The 8,696-nt window shown below is 37.6% G+C and overlaps 1 long non-coding RNA gene across 1 annotated transcript in view; it reads left to right on the forward strand.

Moving 5' to 3' along the window:
• The window catches only part of LOC115495779 (uncharacterized), a 28,637-nt gene extending 20,762 nt beyond the window's left edge, over positions 1-7,875 (forward strand). The window contains exons 2-4 of the long non-coding RNA XR_012056736.1: positions 1,706-1,820; positions 2,720-3,065; positions 5,320-7,875. This is a non-coding gene — a long non-coding RNA (uncharacterized lncRNA). The remainder of the gene's footprint in view (positions 1-1,705; positions 1,821-2,719; positions 3,066-5,319) is intronic.
• Positions 7,876-8,696: the final 821 nt, after the last annotated feature.

An 8,696-nucleotide genomic window follows, 5' to 3' on the forward strand; every position in this document is an offset into this window, starting at 1 on the left:
GAAACATTTTGTCCTGGTGAGCAGGATACGTCTCACTTAAGTTTAGACAACCACAATTGAAGTAGTTTGCAATGCTTACTTAAGAGTTAATAGAGATAAATAGGCATCTTGAATCAGACTCATTGCCTATGAAGACAGTCTGGACAAATAATCAAATGTAGACATCCTAATTCACTTATTTGGATTTGAAATGCATTCCTGATTGCAGATACAATGTTTGCAGTGACAAACAAAGGCATCTCTCTTTTCTTTTTCTCTCTCTTCATAAATTCTTATTCCTCACTATATTATGAAGACATTTTGCAGTCCTATTAAGAGTGATTAAATACTTGTTTAAGTAGATAATCAATGTCTGCTAAGACAGATTACCTTATTAAAGAGAAATTTAATTTTAACCATCTTCAAAATCTGGGACATAGTATAGAATAAAAACCCAGGGCAGCCATCAAGGTCACGGTCAGAATGAAATGCATCAGTTCAAGCATAAGCAGAAATAACCACACACAAACTGCCCAAATAAAGTAAAAAGCACAGACACAGGGGTAATTTATGTCTCAAGATAGGCAGAGCAGGACTATGTTTTATGAATCACTTGCTTAACTTTAAGTGACCTATTCGCTCTGCAATTAAATTATCCAGAAAGGAAGAACATTTAATTCATTATAAGAGGGAATGGTTTTTTTGCTATGCTAATGACAAAGCTTGTACTGAGACATAATCAGTTACTTCAGTTGACTGCTTAAATTCCAAGTATTTTCTTTCTCTCTGACTAATGGAAATTACATTTTTTTCTTCTTTTTAAATGTTTTCAGACATCATCTGATATGTTTCTTTAATTATGTCAAATTCATATGACATTTCGCTCCCTCTGACATACAGGTGGCTCCCAAAGAAAACTTTTTAGTGGACCCTATTTTGTGCTTAAAAATCAAACACCAAATTATGGCTAGTGTCATGAAACTGGACAAATCCTGATATTTTCTTTGTTTGTAATCCTTTTGTGCATTAATAATACCTTGATAAGGGCTGGCTCTAAGTAATAGCTGCCCAGACAGTATCCTCCTTTATTCCAATGGTCCAAAGGAAAGGATTGGATCACAGAGGATGCACCAGAAATTCAACTCTCAGCTGATCAGCTAGGGGTCGTTGGCAGGTCTTTGCCTCTTAGCCTGTGTGAGCCCCCCTCAAGGGATGAGAACTTCTTCAGACAGAAGATACAAGACCATAGAGTCTCAAATTCATAAAATCATAGAGAATAATTTACATTGAAAAAGATCTCCAAGATTGAGTCCAACTGTTAATATAACACTGCCAACACTACCCTGAAACCATGTCTCTTAAGTACCACATCTCCACATATTTTAAATACCCTCAGGGATGGTGACTTCCCTTGGGCAACCTGTTCCAATGCTTGACAAACCTTTCAGATAAGTCTTTCCTAATATCCAACCTACATCTCCCCTGGTGCTACCTGGGGCTGTTTCTCTCATTTTATCACTTGAGACTTGGGAGAAGAGGCTGACACCCATATCACTATAACTTCCTTTCAGGTTGTTGTAAAGAGCAAGGAGGTCTCCCCTGAGCCTCGTTTCTCCGGGGAGTTTTTGAAATTGATCATGACTCTGCATTCAGTACCTTAAAATTTCACTTCCCCAAATTCAGGTCTCCTGTGTACCTCACAGCATTGTAACTTCTACATCTGCAGATGGGTGTGGCAGCAAATGAAGAAACGAAAATCAGGAAAAGTATCTGTGTCTTTCCACCCATACACCACCTGAGATTCTCGTGTCTTTAAAGCTTTCCATAGAGAGTGTTCAGAGGTAAGTGAAGGGAACACATCTCACAGGACAGGATGACATCATCACTAAACCACTGGCTTCCATAGGCTACCTGAACACTGATACTGCTTAAAATTTAGAAATAAGAAGGGTGTTTTTCTTAAGACAAGGGATGGCATACAAAACTAAAAAATTTTAGTCTGCAGCTTCCCCACATATTTTGGCATAGATCGCCACAGCCTCTGACATTTTTAAATGAACTAAGACAACGTTACAAAAATACACAATACGTTTTGTTTCTGATCTTTGTATAATCAATGCCATCCTAGAACATGGGTAGAAACTTTTAAAGGCTGACAGATAGAACAGATACTATTTTTTGTACCTGTCTGTTGCTCCTATTGCTTATTTCTATAGGGAAATGTATCCTCCATCTGCAGAATTACCACCTTTACACTGATTTCTGTGATAGAGAATTCTGATAAGCGGCAGATCCATTTTCCTTCAATTGACTGTACAGATGGGACAGAAACTTTTCTTTTGTAGGCTTAATGCTTGTAATAATAATCTTTTATTTTAATCATAACAATTTCATAGAATAATATGCACTGATATGTCCTCCTACTCATTCTCCCTCACACACAGTATCTCCCTAATTTATCTTTCTTTTTTTAATATACTTTAGTTATGTTTTTAAGAAGATGCAGTCTGGGGCTGCTTTTATTAGGCAGAGGATGGGAGAAGAGGAAAAGACTATTTCTACAACAAGCAGGCGCACAGTGATTTTTCATGGAGTTATCAAAAGGAAATATTTGAACAGATTTTGGTATCATTTATGAGTAAAAGCATGTTGAGCAATAGACAACTGTGATGTGTTGTCCAACAAGTGAATAAGATAGAGGCAGATGGCAATGCATTAACTCTGACGTGTTTGTTCCAAGGAGTCCGGTGCCAGCTGCGCTCTCCAGAACTTCCCAGCATTAAACCTCCTTCTGCTTCATTGCCACATGCCACCTAGCGACTTAGCACCGAACCACAGCTTTAAAGATAATAAAGCTTGAGAATTACAGCGTGCCAGGAGGGCACGGGCGTGTTTCTGAATGCTTAAGGATGTAAAACTGGCCACGGAAACAGCTGTAGGCACGAAGCACAGCTTTACTCTGAGAGCAATTTCTCTCCCAGACCCCCAAGGACAAAGAAGCGAAACAAAAAACTCCGGTGTACCTGAATGATGCAGATTTTTGTCTTCCAGTACTTGTGTCTGTGGAGCACTAAAACAGAGATCAGGTGATTCAGCCATTAAAATAACAGCAAATACAACAAAAGCAAAACAGCATATCTGCTAAAACAACAAGGAATAAATTCAGTCAATGTCTAAAAATAACAAACATTCCCTTCTGACTTAGACTCTCTAAACAGTTAACTTTCTTCTTAATCTCCATATATTTTAAACTCTTAAAAGTCCTGGTTTTAGTCATATGAGTTCTGGTGGGGGTTTTTTTGTTTGTTTGTTTGTTTGTTTTGGGGTTTTGTTTGTTTTTTTTGATTTGTTTTATTTTTTATTTTTACATTCTCAACACAAAAAGGGGTGAAGAGCACCTTTTTCTGACTGCAATCGAAGGCTATGTTACAGACATGTTTTGTTTTTTGAACTCATTATCACGTTTCTTATAAAGAATAGTGAGAGTATGTTTTCTGTCGGGTAAATAAGAGATGTTTAAATAATTATTTTAACAGCTTTACCAGTAACAGCAGCCCTAGAAACTCATCTAATGATTTCATTGTAATAGCTTTAAAATCAAAACTCTTGTGCTTGAGCAGGTAGTTCTAAGAAGAGATGTGGTGATCTCTGGATTCTTCCTGCATAGGAGACAAAAAACCTGAACAAAATAACACTATGGGGTAGTTGTGATGCTTATCAAAATACTGTGTCTGCTTTCTCTCAAGTGTATTTTGATTGAACACTGTCTGAGAGGTTCTTCATTACACAGGCAGTCCAAACATTAGAGATTCAGCATGACTCTATGTAATGCAGATCAGAAAGCATTTGATGGCAACTTAATATTTGAAATGCAATGAATAATTCACTATGTGGATCCAGAACACCATTTTCTAACTTGCTACATTAATAAAATTAAAATGCAAAGAATTATCATCTCAAGACAGAACAGTATACCAGACCAAATCAAAATGACATTTATCATACACGACTGTTAAAAGATCTTGTAAATGAATACTGCAATATATTTTCCTTTGAGGGCATGTTACTGTGTGACTGGTGACATAATATTATGCCATGTCTGTGTATAATATTTTTTTTCATCTGAAAACTCCTGGCCTCCTACCCTAGAAGAAACTTCCCTAATCAGCATCAGGGAAGCTGAGGTCAAAAGAAACAAAGAATCTGTTAATTATTTCCCTCTTGCCTGATTCGCCTGACACTGCATACTATTCTAACAAGCTTGTATTACAACAAGATTTAGAAATTCAAATCTGAACTATTTTTTTCCTGCTCTGTGGATTTTTTTAAGGTTCATGCATACCATGACTCCACAGTTTTAATGATACAAGCCTTGCAAAGCAGTTGAAGGCTTATAGATGTTCCAGGCAGCATTCCATGAACAGCAGTATCCATAATCCTATGTCCTGTCAAAAGCAAGTGTAAATGCATTTTAGAATTTGACCACTTGGCCTTATTTGCGCTCTATAGGACCGACCAAAATTCCTTTAATTACAGTATTTAAGCTCAAGTCTTCCTCTTTATGAAGTCTAAGGTTTACAAACATACCTAACATGCAATTCTGAGCACAAATAAAAAATTCTCCAATATCTAAACCAAAAGCAAGTTTCTACTGCTGAAAACAAACCTGGACTGACACTATAGACCTAGGCTGGTGCTTTATCAGTATTGACAAAAGAAAGAGTGGAGGAAAAGAATTTTTGTGAAAACTTAGGTACTGATGGCAAACATTCAAAGTGCTTGTTAAATTTGGAGGCTAAATATTCTCCCACAACTGTTAGTTCTTTGTCAGCCTGTCATGGGTATCAGCCTTGATAAATGGGAGGATAGGATTGATTCATCCTTCCTAATGCTGTGCTCTACAGCTGACCTCAGCCTCTCCTGAGAGTTCCTAGAGGCTGCTGAATTTACTGGTATCACCTATGGTTCATAACTAAAATTTTAAAATAATTTTTTACTGCAACTTAACTATGCTATATATGTATCTCAGTGCAGTGATATCAGAGAGGCCAATGAGGGCAACAAACACTGCTTTGTGAAGGGAAACTGCCTTTGAAAGGCTGTTTGTTCATTTGGTGTTTAAAACCAGCTGTTTTACATGAGAAGGCAGCAGCACACAGTGTAATACACCACAGGCTGTCAGTTCTGTATTTACTAGACAACGCCGGTCTAATTTTAATGATAAGCCATTCTGGTTGAAGCTAGACAGAGCAGCTTCCTCCAGCTTCTTTGCAGGTGTGGCAGTTTGGGGAAAATCTCCCAGGGATTTGACAAACTAACAGAGATGTTAATATCTTCCAGAAACCTCAGAGATAAAAAGAAGGAGAAAGAGAAGAAGGAGAAAGAGGAAGAGAGAAGATTTCTGCCATCATTAGCAGCTCTGGCAGGAGAATAGTATCCTAAGCTCCTTGAAGTCTATTAACGTAAATATTGGAAAGTTTTGCCAAATTATAAAAAAACTGTGGCAACTCTTGCTTGGGATCTATACTTTTTGGTTTATAGCAGCAACGTTGTGTCTCATTTAGGCCCTCAGAGAGATGAAAGGTAATAATCCCTGGAACAGTGTGAAAGTGCATGTCAAAGCTAACAGGGAATCACTTTATTTGCCTAAAAGGCAAAGTTCAGACCTTTTTACAAATAGATAGTAGGTCAATAGCATGATTCAGGCCACCTATTTTTCCTGAATCCTAAAGAAGAACTACATGTTCTCCATGTTGGAAAGCACAAGAGGCTAGGCTTCAGAAAACTGAAGCACTTACTCACATAATCAAAACCACTAGCTCATTATTCAACTGTACCAGCCAGCTTTTTTCCAAGATTAAACCTGAGCTGGAGGAGGGATGTAGTCAGTTCCCAAAAACATAAGGACAAACCTATACTAGGATTGCTTTCCTCCCCCCTTTACATCCTCCAACACAATCCAAGGACACCTTGCAGACTCAAACATACCTGAAAGCCCTTATCCCTTCCCCAAGGCATGCAACCAACACCTTTAGTTTTTCAGTAAGACACCACTCTGGTGAGCTGCATCACAGCCCTACATTAATTCGGACACTCCTGGTGGAAACAGAGGTGTGGGCAGTGCAGACTGTAGATGTAGATTGTATGTAAACTCTGTGGGACTATACCCTATATGGCAGTCCAGTCCTCCCTTTCATAACATTACCCATGTCCAGGACATTTAAAACAAATTAACCATGCCATTCTTAAAGAAAATGATCTTGCTTAAGCTAATTTGCAGTTTAGTGATGGAAGTGGAGGAGCCTAAACTGCTTTTCAGTATCTGGCGCTTAGGGTAAAACTGTCAAGCCCAAAGCAAGTTCACATAGCCTAACACAGCCTAGGAGCACAAAATACATGATTCATACTGAGTAAACAGCATCAGAGCATTGTGAAAAAGGCACATCTTAAAGATCTAGACTTTGTTCATGTAGCAGGCTTGGAGTGATAGAATAGTGCACTCTACCACAAGTGACTAGTTACATAAAACTTATATGTGAAACTTTACCAGGCTGGGTGTTAAAGAAAGTATGAATTGAAAATGTGGGTTGTATGCAATGTAAAGAGAAAGAGTATTAAATTAACTACTTCTAGGCTAACTCATTATTAATATTCAGTGTTATATCACTGCTGTGTATCACTGTACATACACATTAGTAATCTAACACTGAACAAAATAATATATATCAGTTAAGAACTTTAAATGAAATCAATACAACTCAACTCACTCATGAATATGAGTGGGTTTTTTTAAATGCAGTAGTTTAATGCAGCTCAGGAAGAGAAAATTGAATGTAAAACATAGCAGGGAAATACTGTATTAATTATATATTTACAACCTATGATGCATACTATATCAAAACATTAGATTTCAAAGCACAATAAAGGGCTGATATAAATGAACAAGATGTGGTGCAAGTTTCACCCATCTCACCTGATTCATAGTAGCTGCTTGTATAGACACTCTTAGCTTATGCTGAAGTAACTCTAGCTAGCTTAGCCTTGTCTCATTAACTTTGTACACAGTAGGAACTTTTTTCATGTATCTCAACTTTCCTGTGACACCTAACTTGCAGGTTAATGCACACTGAAACATCACAGACAGATTTGAAACAAAGCCTACCCAGATTTGAAAACATGAACATTATTTTAACTTATCCTGATGGAAAGAAGATGTTTATCTGGGAAAAATAATCAAACCATATGACCATATGAATGTGAAAAAAGCCAAAAAAGTGAAAATATGCTGCACATATTTGCCAAGAGATATCTTGGTAAGAACAGTGCTCTCTAAAACTGCTAAAACTCCTTCACCTTATGAAGCTGTCTCCAAGGACACAACAGGACAGGATGCTATCTAGAGGGACAAACTTGAGAGGTGAGCGCACAAGAATCTCATGAAGTTCAGTGTGTCTAAATACAAGATGCTGCACCTGAGTTGGTAAGAGTCCCAGATATGAGTACAGATTGGGAAAATATGTGATTCAGAGCGGCCCTGTGGAGAAGGTTTCGGTGGTTATCATGGGTGAAAAGCTGAACATGAGCTGACAGTGTGCGCCCACAGCCTGGAAGGCAAATCACAACCTGGGCTGCATCAAAAGAAGTGTGGCCATCAGGTTGAGCAAGGGGATTTTCCTCCAGCTTTGCTCTTGTGACATGGTACTGTGTACAGGTCTGAGGTCACCAGCAAAAGAAAGATCTGGACCTGTTTATTGCTGGTCCAGGAAAGGGCCATGAAGATGATTAGCGGGATTAAGCACCTCTCCTATGAAAAGAGATTGAGAGAGTTATTGTTGTTAAACCTGAAGAAAAGGAGGAAGAAACCTCGTTGCTGCCTCACAGTACCTTAAGGGGTTTTCAGGGGTAAGCATTCTATAATGTATATAGACTCAGTACATTAAATAGCTCATTGTTTTTATAATTTTTTAATAATTTATTTAGACAAGTCAGCTAGTTGTCTTCTATACTGATCTCTACAGCTTCACTTTCTTCTCCCAAAAATGCAGTCTCTTTTTCTTTTTTCTGCCAAACTACTGCACCTGAAAATTTCCAATATATGGCACCTTCCTCTTAGTATCCCTCAATCAAGATGCAAACCATCTTTAGATCATATTTTGAAAGTATATTCTCTCTGCAATAGTCCTTAACTGGCATCTATTAACTACCCAGAGAAGTTTTGAATTTTCCCAACAAAGCTATACTATTAAAAAGATACGATTTAGAACTAAGCTAACTATATTTTAAATATGCATTATTTAAACTACTTCCAGTTATGATACCAAAAAATATTTTTAGAAGACAACAACACTTCAGTGTTACCTCTGTAGAACATTTCTGTAGCTGTTCCTTTAACTAAAATGGACATGGACCAAATGGAAATATTTATGTCTAAGAAGAACCTCGCAAAAATATTTTATATATGACTAGGAAAGGAAAAATGAGCAGGGCTTGGAAGAATAACAGCAACAAGAGATATCACTATCAGAAATAAAATTAAATGTAGACAGGAACATCAAACAAGAATGTTGTATTATAAATAACCATGTCCCTAACTGAATTCATAAATCAGACTTTACTTATCTTTAATCTCTCTCTTGAGCATTGTAGATATAGCATCGGCTGCCTCACTGCAGCCCTGACTGGCATTTGATCCCTGGGACAGTCTGGTCAGCCTTGAA

Source organism: Taeniopygia guttata, chromosome 1 (genome assembly GCF_048771995.1).
Source record: "Taeniopygia guttata chromosome 1, bTaeGut7.mat, whole genome shotgun sequence".
Taxonomy (NCBI): Eukaryota; Metazoa; Chordata; class Aves; order Passeriformes; family Estrildidae; genus Taeniopygia; species Taeniopygia guttata.